This window comes from Cotesia glomerata, linkage group LG5 (genome assembly GCF_020080835.1).
Source record: "Cotesia glomerata isolate CgM1 linkage group LG5, MPM_Cglom_v2.3, whole genome shotgun sequence".
Classification (NCBI taxonomy): domain Eukaryota; kingdom Metazoa; phylum Arthropoda; class Insecta; order Hymenoptera; family Braconidae; genus Cotesia; species Cotesia glomerata.
In genome coordinates, this window is record NC_058162.1 from 22,225 (window position 1) to 36,614 (window position 14,390).

General features: G+C 31.3%; 1 long non-coding RNA gene across 2 annotated transcripts in view; it reads right to left on the minus strand.

Moving 5' to 3' along the window:
- Positions 1 to 3,692: 3,692 nt before the first annotated feature.
- The window catches only part of LOC123266261, a 45,376-nt gene continuing 34,678 nt past the window's right edge, over positions 3,693 to 14,390 (minus strand). Inside the window, exon 3 of one of the 2 annotated variants that reach the window (XR_006509743.1) lies at positions 3,693 to 5,590. This is a non-coding gene — a long non-coding RNA (uncharacterized LOC123266261). Of the gene's footprint in view, positions 5,591 to 13,187; positions 13,539 to 14,390 lie in introns of those variants that run through there. The other variant, XR_006509742.1, reaches the window with a different exon arrangement.

A 14,390-nucleotide genomic window follows, 5' to 3' on the forward strand; every position in this document is an offset into this window, starting at 1 on the left:
AATCCTTAAAAATTGAATAACTCACTGGACCCGCCCTTCTATTGAAAAACAAGAGAAAATGTCATGGTTGTTGGGCAATTAAGAGTTGAATTGAAACTTATTTTTCAATGAATAAAACGCTTTCGAAAAATAATAATAAAATAAAGAAAAAAAAAAAAAAAAAAAAAACAAAACAAAACATAACAGTTTCTTTCATTTATATATATATATATATATATAACCTTACCAACACTATTCGCTATGAGTGTGACTGCAGCGCCAGTCAAAATATGAACTACGGGAGGCGGTCAGAGTATGTTTTTATACGTATGTCAATAGCAAGAAACATAAAAATAAATAAATTTTATAAATAATTGTAAAAAAAAAAGTTATAAAAAATAGGTGACAATTTTATACACCGATAGAAGGATTTGTTTGTTAATGAATATTTTTTAACTGTTTGCAAATATTTATTTAAAATCAAAAGCAAAAATAGCATTTTCTTTTGACACTTTTTATAATTCTATAGCTGGAATACATGATAATAATTCAATTCACTAAATAAATTAACCTTTTTAATATTTATAAATACAAAAGATAATTATGAGCTATGATAGAATTCGGTATTTTACAATAAACGTTATTATAATGTAATATAATTAATACAAATAATTTATAAAAATGATTTTTGTTTATAAGAAATCTTCATATCATATGATATTACAAGCAAAACAAATTCACTCAACAAAATATTTATTAACTGTTAATAAATATTCGTTAACTATTAATAAATAGTTATTAACTATTAATAAATGTACTTTCCTACCAAATAAATATTTATTGAATGTTAAAAAATATTTATTAAAGTTTAATAAATTAAATAATTGTCTTCAAATAAATTAAATTATTAATAGTTAATAAATCCTTTTATCAGTGTAATAATTGCAGTTTTGTTTTTTAGTTAAACGAATCAACAACAAGTACGTATAATGATAAAAAAAAAAAAGAATGCAGTAAATATTTCTGCTGGTATTTTTTAAGACACAACAACTCTGGTGTCTCATTTTTTTTTAATTTATTAAAATTAAAACAAAATAAATACTTCCACGTGTACTTGCTTATAATTTTAGGAATAATAGCCTCCCGTAACTCCGAAAGTAACCACTGCGAACGCTTCAGTCGATTTCATTTCCCCTACCATGGCTTCACTCACAGCGAATACGAGTTTCTAATACGTTTCTTCACTTAACGAGAAACCTTCGACCTTGGGTGGTCTTTATTTCCTCGTTTTTATTATAGGTTCTTTTTCTAAATCTTATCACTCTATTTTATTGTTATTGTATTATATTGTTAGTTTATTTCCTAAACACCGAGCACTATTAAAAAGACAAAGACTTATTCTTCTAAAGTGTAGTCACTAAAAAGATATTCGAGCGTTTCCAAAAATTTGGTTTTTTTTTTATTTTTCGGATCGACAGAAACCGATACTGCATAATTTCCATTATAATAATTTGTACTTCTAACAGAAATTATTGTACGAATTTGAATTGAATTTTCCGAAAAGTTCTTTCCCTGGATCATTTTAAAGAAAATGATTTGTGTGAGAACAATTAGATGTTTATTTTTGAGAGTGTTGATACAATGAATAAATGGAAATTTTTGAATTATAGAATTTATGAAGTAGAAAACAATACGATAAATTGTGGATGTAAGTAGGTATATTGAAAGTGATTTTGATTTACAACTATCGTTTAAGTAACCGAGTTAAATTACTTTTATAATTGTCAAGAAATTATGTGATTGTGTGTGTGTGTGTGTGTGTGTGTGTTGGAAGATTCTCGGGCTATTATATATTTCCCGGTGGTAATATTCGTTGAAATAAATAATTCAACCGGAAGTACTGCCGAAACGCGGAGGATTAAATATTTTTAATTTCGCGTCACGTACAATAAGACGTCACGTGGATTTTATAAAATAATCGGTTTAATTTATAACTTTTCTAACTATAAAAAATGATTTTCCTATAATTTTTAATATCTTTAATATTTGAGCCAGAAGATGATGAAATATCAATATTTACATTTTAAATTCATAATTAAAGTAAAAATTAAAAAATGAAATAGTTGGGTATGTTGTTATTTAGTGATATGACCAGTGGCTCTAATTCTCGATCCGAGCAAAGCAGTGAGAATGAGGCCAAGAGCACATAAAACTCGGTCGGGCCCGTGACATCAATCTTTCGCTCCTGTCCATTGCGTATACGTTGTATACGCACCGTCACGTATAACTCACTAGAGTCGAGCGAGCAATGTGAACTGTGCACTAAATTGCACTTACATTAACCATACATTGCTAAATGTACATACATTGCCGAGAAATTCTTTAGATAATATATTATCCGGTTTATCGTAACAATCTATGAGTCACGGGAGTTACAAAACTAACTCAAAACAAATTTACAGCCACGCGCAAAAAATAGTAAGAAAAAAAAATATACTAATAATAATACAAACAAATAATTAAAGAAAAGGCCTTCGGATCACGGAAACAGTAACTTATGCAAGGCTACTTCGGCATTATTGCAATGAATAATCAAGAAAGAGGGAGAACGGAAAGAAAAAATGAACCAAACGTAATTACACCGACTGGCGCCTCGTAATTGCTTTTATATCTACACTAAAACTTTATTCCACAATTATAATTGTTTTTCGCGGTTACATTTTATAACCTAAATATTTCATTGCACAAATAATAAAAAAAAAAAAAAAAAAAAAATAAAACAATTGATAGTTTTATTAATTAATAATCTAGGAAAATTTTATAAACATCGACGAGAATTGTTTATAATTTATAATTTGAGTTAATGCCCAAGTTCGCATGTAATTGCGTAAGTTCTTTTACATACGCACGACTTCCGGGCAACTTCATTGAATGCTGATACGTTCGTTGCACTCGGTAAAACATTCTATTAACATGATTGATGCGCGAGTACAGGTGTACTTTTCTCTTCGGTTACTGAACAAGCTTTATCCTTTTCTTGTTGTTGTTGTTGTTGTTGTTATTGTTGTTTTTATATACACGATGATAAATTTTTGAAACATAAAAAATTTAAGAGCCGTACATTTCTAGATAGGAGAAGAATCATCATCCTTGCCATCTAGCGGGGTTTTCAACAACCTTATTCCGGAGTCAACATAAAATGTATCCCAAGAGATCTTGAGCTTCAGCTCTTCCCGATGATTAATCCAATTATTATCATACAAATTAATTGTAATAACCAGGAGAAATAGGATCACAATAAATTGTCTGCTCAAACTCGGAGGCTCGGCGCTGTCCATTAGTAAAAAGATCGATATCTTTTGGTTTTCCACAGCTGTCTCAACTTTAGCCCCAAGAATAATCATGCAGCCCCTTGTACATGCTTCCGCATATGCGCAAACGAATTTAGGGGATGTATATAGACTCATCTTGTGTCATGCACTGAATTTTTATCTTTTTTTTTATCTCCCTCGTGTCCTCTTAGCACATATATATATATATATATAAGTATAGAAATATGTGCCCTCAATATTTTAATAAATCATCTTACTCATATACCCATTGTCAGCTGCAGCTCACTTTTGCTCTCTACTCATATTTTCGTGCATAAACAGAAAACATAAATTGGTTAAAAAACAGCTGTCATCAAATTGACCACTGGGATTGACGGAGCATTTTTTTTTTTTTTTTTCGGCAATATTTATTCTACAACAGTTGCACAGCGAAGACATTGAACGCCATGCATTATATTTTTTTTTTCTTAATATTTTTATATTTTTTCTGACAACTTATACTTACGTTTACAATATAATACCCTCGGTAACACTCCAGTCTCTCAAGATACTGCTAGAGGTTGAGGAATATGGGGCTGCAGACAGAGAGTTGAGTAAAGAAGAGAGGAGAGAAGAGGAGGTACTACACCGAATTTAATGGCACGTGGTCGGCAGGTGAGCACCACTAGCCGCAGCTGCACCCGCGAAAAAAGGTCCCGTCTCCCGTCTTACAATCCTATTTAATTCTCCCCATATACTTATACCATTTCTTTTTTTTTTTTTTTTTTTTTTTTTTTTTACATTATCCTTATTCTTACACTCAATAATTTCTTTATACGCTGATATTCAGCTATCCTTACTCTCAATACTGCTCCTGCTAGGTATTATCTTGGACTAAGAACCCAGCAACCAAACTTCAAAAAGAATCTTTCAAGCATTACATTTTTAAAAACAACTTTTCACAGTTCAAATGATCATACGATACAAGAAAGCTTCTCTAAGAGTTTTACGTAACTAGAGTATAAGAAAAAGGTAAAGGGTTTTTTTGTTTTTTTTTTTTTTTTTTTTTTTTTCAATAACTGAGGTATCAAGTGATTTATATAAAAAAATTTTTTTTAGTGTTCTATAACTGTGTACTTGGCTTTCTATTATGTTTAATTTTTTTTTTTTAATTATATTTTTGTTACTTTGCTGTTGAGTTTTTGAGTATTTACATTTTTGAATGGATATTTTTCTGAAATATCATATGACATAAACGATATCAGATAATTTTTAGTCGGATGAACAATATTATACAGAACAAATTGTTATTAAACAAAGCGCATTTTAAAATTAGCTGTGCCCGTTGTTTGGGCCACTCTTTTGAAAGTTTTTGGCTGAATAATGACTGCTGATTCGCAAAAAAAGGGTCCTGTTGATGAGACTTATGATTTTTAATTCTCATCTTATCGGTGGTGTGAGCAGAAGGTGAATTAAGACACCGGTGCATTGGCACGCAATTAAGTGTGCCCGAGGCAGGTGGTATCTACTGGTCGTACGACCGCACACAGTTATATCCCCGTCTGGTTAAAGTGCATGGGTTGATCTTCTCAGCTCGCTTTAAAGATTGCTTTAAACTTTGCCTGGTAAAAGTTAAGCGAGACCAAAGTATGTAAAAAGGAAAAGAGAGAGCCAGGTTCAGAGCTGAGAAGCTGAAGCTTGTCCTTGGACAAGAGGTCCGTTGATGAAAATGTTTATCGAGGATGGGAAGGAATTAAAAGGAAGACAACTTGGAGGTACAACTGACCAACAAGAATAAAAAAAAAGAAAAAAAAAGAAAAAAAAAAGAAAACTAAAACCGGCAAGGTGCTCAAAGTGCAACGCACGGCATCAACAGCGTCAGCAAGTCAGTGCACCGAACCCCTGCATTGGATTTCTCTGGAGCAGACTATACCTGCTCGCTTAAAATAAGGATACTGAATCGAGCATCTGCCGATTAAAGTTTTATTTTATTTTAACCACTGAAACGTTCACCTGGCATGTTGTAACCTCTCGAGCATTACATCGCAAATCTCGATTTTTTCGTAATTGAAACAAAGTCTGATGGGTGAATGCTTTATTCCTTTATTCTTTCTGTTTATGTTTTCCAGGTTATGTTGATGATCATCAGCCCAGTTCGGAGAAAACTCAAGAGATAGATAGTTTTGGTTGAACGGTTCTCCTTCTCTTCGACGTTGGTTTATGTTGCTGTATATACCTTATTCCGGCTGTACTCTGGTTACCAATCCCAGAATAAGACCAAGACTATCCGGAGCAGCCACCTGCCGACAGATGTTTGTTCCCTCTAACGATCTCCCTTTATTTTTGTGCATTTCATATTCTGGGCATTCATCAAAACACTGCCCGTTTTGAGACAACATTGTTGGTTAGTTATTTTCACTAACCAAAAGATAAAGACGATTTTCTGGGACTTTTAATAATCCTTTCGACGCTTCATAATTAATTATTTAATTATTTTTTTTAATTATCAGATCATTTTTAGTACAAAAAAAAAAAAAAATTTTTTTATATCGATTATTTGAAAATTTATATCTAGAACTGGATAAAAATCGAGCTTTGGACTAATTAAGTGAGAGTAATCGATACAATTTAACTTTCTCCAATGTTGGTAGAATTCAACAATCTCCTTGACGTAACTATACTCCAGTCTCACGACAGTCTAGCCTCCAGCTCATACACACCCGGGTTATTTACATAATTGCCACAAATTCCAAATGCGCTTTCATGTGATAAATCTCTCGGTTCGTTTTTATAGATACTGCGGTTATAAGCGTTACGAGAAACAACGATGCATACATTCTTAAATTGACAAAAAAATATTCACCAAACTCATAATGAATAGTTAGAAAATTAAAAAAAAATAATAATAATAACAAATAAAAAGTAACAAAGCCAGAATTTATCAACGCAGTCAATTATTTTTTTCCTAGAGCCTAAACCAAGGAACTTAAAATTATAGTTTTGGAAGTTTTGGTCTAACCACGCAGCAGCTAGCATACTGTGTGGAATAGACCTAAATGGCTTGAGACCTAAACCAATATTTAAATAATGATCAAGGCGATAAGTAGAAATAAAGCTAACCCAAAAAAGCCAAATAGTCTTTGGATCTTTAGGTGGTCGGGCTAAAGTTTATTCTTGATTCTTGTGGAGCAAGGATTAAGGAGCAGACCCCAGTCAAAGTCTGGCTCTGGCTCTGGCTTTGGGGTGTAGCTTCAGTAAGAGCACGCGACTACCAGACAGCAGGTGTTGGAGATTGTTGCGCCCGGCAGATGTTATTCGCGTTTCAAGTCTCTTCTCTTTACATTTTTTTCTTCTCTTCTCTTTTATTATTTTCTTGACATTTTTTCTTTATTTTACACCCTCACAACCAACTTGTATATTTGTTGTTGTTGTTGTTGTTGTTGTTACTATTATCATCATCATTCTAGTCACTTAAAAATAATGATAACTACTGAACTATCAATTTTTAAAAAAAGAAAATAATAAAAAATAATGAAGGATTTAGGAAAATGACATAGCTTTTCTGTAGAGTACACTCAGTCAGTACTCTTGGGTACGGTCTACAGTAATTATCCATTATTCTGGCCAGCTGGCACCGAATTAAGCGACGGTGGGTGCCATTATGGTCGCCGACAAAACAACAAACGCAATTAGGGTTACCCGACACACTGTTATTATCGCTGTTTACTTGTAATACTTAACAATTAGAAGCGTAGGCGCGTCAAGAATAGAAAGCCAACTTGAAAACTCGACTCCTATTCATGGATATTTAATTCTTAAACTCAGCTTGATCTTTGAATTTTGTACCATCATTTTCCAATGATGGTTATCATTGATGATTGGAACTTTAGTTAGAATCTAAAAAGACCTAAAAAGAAAAATTTTTCAAAGTCTTTAAAAAAAAAAAAACCAACACCCTCGTAAATTAACAACTTGTGAATAATTGCCGACAGATGCCGACAGACAGACTGATGTCGAGTCGACTGCTATGCTGGCAATAGCAAAACACTTTCTAATGCATCTTTCTTTTGGGACTTTCTAAACACAGCCCGCGATTCAAGAATTTCAGACAATAAAAATCAACAAGTCTTTATTGCACTTGTAAACCTATTATATATAGTCATTTTTTCATTTTTTTTGACGTTTATTTAGAGTAATCTTACGGAAGAAATCATGTAGAAGATTTTTTTGTTATCAAATTTAATTCTAATATACAAAAAAGGTTACCATCAAGTTTATCGTTTCTTTTTCTCTCTGATGTGTTTTTAACAGAAAATCAAGTCAAAATAAAATAAAATGAAATGATAAAGAAATCAATATTAAAATGGGGGTTCTTTAGGGTGTTACTGTACATAATGAGGGTTTAAAATAATAGAGGGTTAAAAATATAATAACCAACAACAGACTGATAAATAAAAATATTGCTTTTAAAATCATAGATGCAGATGTATTGAATAACACAACGGATATAAAATATAACTTTTACGGTTAAGCTATGTGTGATGATGATGAGTCATATTCTCATTCATGCTTATATTTATATATGAGCCGCTGTCATCGTGCGTTTATGTAACATATGATGATCCTGGGAAAAGATATGTTTGCTTGATATTTTGTGACAGCTAAATTAAAGTTTTATGTTAACTATTTAACTCACAAATTAGTTATGAGTACATTATTTAAACTTCCAGCATATCATTTCTCGTAAATCTGTTCAAATCACGTTTTTATAATTAAACATTTCTTTTCAGTTGCATTTATTAATTTATATTGAAACACCGAAAAAAAAAATTCATTAATTGATTAATTAATTTTAAAAAAGATCTTACAGTGCGGGCAACATATAAATTAAATGCATTAGAGAGATTTCGTTTAATCTTTTTAATACCGACGGAATTAATTTGTCCAAATTTCTCTTCAGGACGGAATGTTAATTCCTGTCTCATTTTTTACTTTTTCTTCAATCATGTTCTTTTTTTTATTATGAGAAATTTAAAATATTTTGAAAAAATATTTTTTTCGAGACTTTTTTTAATGTAAATTTGGAAAATAAATCACCATAATAACTTTAAAAATACTTGAACCTGTTAAAACCCCTTAAATAAAATTATCCCAGGTGTAAAATTTGGCCATAAAAATGAATTTAATTTACAACCCACCACAGACCAAAATAGTTTAAAAAAAAAATCCCAGCAGTACATGTATACAATATAAAAAAATAAAAAAGTGTGTGTGTACTTATGTACGCACGTAACAAGTTATACTTCTTTGGCGTAACAAGATAAAAATCTTTCTAAAAATTTTATCTTTTGCGTTATCCTACGTTTGTAGAAAAAACGACAACTAATAATAGAAAAAAAGGTATTCAATACATTGAAAGTTTTATTATAACCCATTATATAGTTAAATACAGTTTATTTAAATATCATAAAAAAATTATTCCTACATAAATTAAAAAAATGTGGAAATCGGTTGACCGCGCAGGCAAACCCTGTTAGAACTTTCCGCTAAGTCTGCATTTGGAGCACCTTAAAATGTCTTTTTTGGTTAATATTTGAGATTTTCAAGAGTGGACGAGAATGCTTATCAATATGAGACTAGCAAATAATCTATACCTGAAAATAAAACATAAATCAAAAATCTTTATCTTCAACCCCAACAAACTCTGCTCAAGCTGTAATACTGGTATGAAAGAAGATCTCAGACACATCATACTAGAATGCCCTATACATACAGCAGCCAGAGATAAGTTTATTTTCAAAAACACACAAAACAACCAGAACCAAGACATCAGAGTGATTTTCGACGTCCATAATAAAAAATATTTACAAAACATATATTTTTTCATGCTTAATGTTATATCCATTCTGGAACTAAGATATGACTATATAGAATTATAAAATGGAAATTATATATATATATATTTGTATGCTTCGGTTATAACCTAACTCCCTGCCAAAAGACACTTATGGATAAGAAAAAGGCTGTAAATAAATAAATAATAATATAAATAATTTTTATGTTTTAATTTTTAATTTTTTCGGAATGGCTCGATGGATTAACTCTCAAATCTACTCAGATTTAAGTTTTGATAAATCTTTTCAAATGACGTGTCGTAGAATTCAAGTCAGAATGGCTTCCTGGGACCTCAAAACGTGGACATCCGATGAAAACTAGGCTTTTGAAAATCGGACCGAAATCAATAACTTCCCATTATTGAAAGCTTTTCAATTTTCTTAGCGGGAAGTTGAAATATATATTTATGTATATATTTTATTCGGAATAATACAAAACACGTGTTTAGGTTCAGAAACATTTGAATAAATATCGTGAATACAGTTGCCGGTTCTCACGCGAACATACGTAGATGTCCTTACTTTTACTTTATTGGTAACTTTTTTTGAAAAACTAAAATGTTGACTAGCTAACTTCAGGGTGTCGGTTTTTCGTGACAGTGTGTGCGCGCGCATCTTAAAAATTTACTCTCATAATTTTTCCCTAACGCGCCAAAAGAAGTATAACTTAAAAAAAAAAAAAAAAAAAAAAAACTGTTTAGAGATTCTTCAGCAAATTAAATTCGTTGAGGTCTCTAATGACTACAAGCATCTTAATAATCTCATGAATAGATTGCAGTCATAAAAACAAAATCTACAATACAATATTATATACAAGATACAATAATAGCGGTTTTATGAGCATGAGAGCAGTAAAATAAATGAGTGTAAAGACACAAACGAATTGAGGACACACCAGTAGCGTCCGTTAGATTTAACTGCTCCTAATTTATCCGACAAATTCCAGCGGATTTATTCTGGTGTTAGGTTTGAGTTAAAAATACCCTGAAACCGAATCCGACGCTAAATAACGTCAAGCTCTGGGAATAAAATAATTGAGAAACGTTTCTCGGTTCAGGCACAAAAAACAACAAATAATTATCCTGATTTTGTTCTCTCAAAAACTTTGAAATTTATATTATAAAATAAATAAATAATAGCTAATAAAAGTATAAAAAAAAATTTTTCTTGCCTAAGACTGTCTAATACACTAATTGTAACATATAAATAAACCGTAAAAAGAAAAAACGGAGAATGAGAAAGATGTGATTGCATTAATGGAGATTGAGATAAATAAAAAGGTGAATTAAAATAAGTTGTACAATCCAACACAATAGTAAATGAATGAGTCAGATAGGTAGATAATTAGCTCCTCGAGACGTGAGTGACGGATGCACCGGAAGTACCGTGCGAAAGAAATATATGTATGAGCGGATAAAAAATGCGGTCGTAAGCGTAGGTAGACACTGAGTGTCTCGTGTGTACATATATGGTGAGCAAAGTTGAGTGGTTGCACCTACACACCATTTCTCACATATATATTTATATGTATATCGTAAGTGAAACGCACCGCGTAGTCATTTCCTCTCACGGTCTCTGGATTCATGAATGACCGTGTGGGTATCAATGGGAAGGTATATGTTGGAAGACGCCTACCAGCAATTTTTATCCTTCCATGGGCTTTCTCAATGTATATATGTTTAATCCTTCCCCTTACAGTACATATTCTATCTCTAAACAATGGAGAACATGCTACTTAAACTACTTGGCTATACTTTTCCATTCCACCGATAAATAAATAAATATAAATTTATAATTATTGTGATAATCAGAAAAGAGCAAAATAAAGAAAGCAAATACTGGTAGTAACGCCGCCGATATCTACCGGACATGTACAATGCCCCCCTCCCCCCCCCCCGGAAATTGACATTTGCATTACATAACAGCGGACTTCCGGTTCACTGCATCACCGCGAGAAATTACTCCGTCCGCTGGTAGTACTCTGCTCTGACATAGACAGTTTAACCTCACTTTTCTATTCATAAATATCAGTCCGAGATGAAGAAGATCCTCAATACTCCACCGGATATGTTACATTTATTTATTTACTCGTCTAAATTAATAATGTTAATTTTTTTTTTTTTTTTTTTTTTTTTTACTAGTACCAGTACTAGTCTTTATTTTCCTTTCCATTATTTTTACACTGATAAAAAGGAATTTTTTGATATTTTAGAAATTTTATTGCCAGTAGATAAAATTTATTGGAAGTTCTTCCACGTGACAAGTTGTAACATTAAAATAAATTAATCAATTCTTTTATCAGTGCTTGAATTTAATCTGAATTTTGATTTATTTTATTCTATTTTCCATAATATATCCATTTTTTCTTCAGTTTTCGGCCTAATTCCCTTAAAATTCTTTGATTTACTCCAAATGCATCAATGTATCTTATCTATCCTAAAATCATTAATTTAATATCCCCAATAAAATAAATTAGTCACGCCATATTTTCACCCAAACCCGTGCCTAATTTGTGTTATCATGTCAAAAACTTACATTCATATTGAATTTAAAAATTTCACCGGTAGTTGTTAATAATATTTCACAGTTTTAATATTTATAAAAGAAAATTTTTCAGTGCTGAAGTAATTGATTACGGAAAATATCGATTTTGTATTCTGAAGCATGAGATTTACAAATCCCGCCTGTATTAAGCAAAAAGAGGGTCAAGTTAGATTTGGGGATTACCGTTTTTCAGGGAGTCGTAGTAATAGTAAAAATAATAATAATAATGCTATTAGTAGTAGTAGCAAAAGCAAGTCAAGTTATACGCTCGTAGAATTACGGTACTCTTGGAAAAAAAATTTTATAAAATTCGGTCAAGTTTTTACATTTTCATTGAAAAATTATAATGATTTTATAGGATGATGTTGATAATAATAATAATAAAGATTATAATTTAATGTTAGACTATAAATTAGAATAGCGTGCTACGCGTGCGCCTTAATTTTAACCAATAATGAATTGTAGCCCGGTTTTTGCGAATTTCGACCTATGACTAACTTCAAGACTTTGATGTATTTTTGTTTAGAGGATTAATAATAAAAAAAATTTTTTGCACAGGTTAGCATTGTAAATACTCCTGATTATATACCCATCAACATAATACGAATAAATAGATATAAAAGTTTTTCCGTAAATATATGTAACATAGTGCGTGGTAGTAGCTCGTATAATCAGTAATCTACCTGGTCTATTTTTCGAGGCTACATTTGTTACGTAGCTAGGTAAAATAAAAGTGTCTGTCATATTATGCAATGTTTGTTTACATATTTATGTTATGTTTACAAAGTGGTGCACATGCGTGGAAGCACCGATTACGCCTAGACCTACTATAGAAAATATAATAGATTGTGTAGTGTATATCCAGGACGTGAGTCGGCTGAAATTTAATTTTCAGTGAAAAGGGCGATGTTATAATATATTATTATTTTACGCACCATTATTTCTGGTGCCCTCAATTCTCCTCCGACTTTTTATAATATCTAATGGGTCTATGTTGTATTATGTCTCGATAAGATCTTTTAATGGCATTTCAACGCGTGGATACATTATATATGTTATATGTTGTGTATACATAGTATGTTATAACTTGTACTCATCTAAGCCTACAAGTTATTACGCGGAGAATACTTGGGCAAAAAATGACTTAGCTGTAAACAAAGTTTAATTGACGTAAGACATCAACCATGAATAATAATAATGTATAGAACTGCTCATTATTTTAGTTATTTACTTCCATTTGACAGGATTCGAGAACTGTCGATGCTTATAGAGGTTATTTCGAACATTTCGTAATGTTGCGAAATTTTATAAATTTTTATTAACACACATTTTATTATTATAAGTAATGGAAAATTCTGAAGGAAATTTTTTTTTTAGTTTCTATAACTAACTAACATTTTAGTGATTAAAAATATTAATCCCTTGAAATTTTTCATCAAAGATAATTATTTCATCGAAAATTATAATCTGGCTTAAAGCATTTTAATAAAATAGAGCTCAAGTGTCCGAGTCATGACCTAAAAAAAATTTTTCGAAAGTTTAGAAAAAATTAAAAATTATTGAAGTAATGGAATAAAACGAGACTCTGGAGGTTTATTGTGACTTAATGACGAAAGTATAAACATTTGCCCCAAAGGAGAAGAATAAAAAGGCAGAGGTCTTTTCCGGATACAATATCAGAGTATGGATTACAAGAAGCCACGATGGATTTCCATTATTGGCTGGTTGCCCACAGGAAACTCTTTAAACTCTCTCGGTCACGACCGCCTGGTGGACGGGAAAATGGTGTTGTTTAATAAATCCAAAGAAGCTAAGAACAGAAAAACATTATAAAATAAAATTTTCTCTATTTAATCGAGGCAACAGGAAGAAAAAAAATTAGGACAACGGTTGACCCTAAAGGCCATCCCTGCAACTTCCCGCTTATTTTGTAGTTAAGCGCTCAAAATTACACATTACGTTTTTGAGCTCTTCGAGCTCAAAAATATGATTTTTTTGTCATTTTCAGCTCTTCGAGCTCAAAACTCTAATAGCAGTTTAATAAAACACAATTTTTTGAATTTTCAAACCACAATAACTTTTGAATGAATGAACCGATTTTCACGCGGTTGGCAGCATTCGACGCAGTTTTTTAAGCCTCATAAAGAATTTTTAAGTATGAATAGATCAAACTAGGAATTTCGGAGTGATTCCGAAAAAACACTTTTTTCGGTTTTCTTTCGACAATGATAACTCACGAACGAATCAACCGATTTCTATCGGGCTGGCGGAAATCAACGTGGTTTTTTTATGTTAAGAGCTGATTAGTTTTTGAAATCGATCAATAGAGCCGTTTAAAAGTTATTGAAAAAAAACCACATTTCAAAAAATTTTTTTTTTGTAGTTTTTTTGAGGTATAGGTAGAGAGAGCAATTAGTGAGGTCTTGGGTCCGGTCGCTGGCCAGGCGACAATAGTTTTTAATCCCTTAATTGCTCTTTAGAAAAAGGTATGTTATTAAGAATATTTTGTGGAAATATTTGGGAAAAACCCTTAAGCTTCTTATCGACTAATTTTACATATTTTTAATCCTATTAGAATAGATTTTATTAGGGTCTCGTCAGCTGCAAATGTGAATTTTATTACTTTCAATACAATTACAATAAAATAAAATTTCCCAAAAAT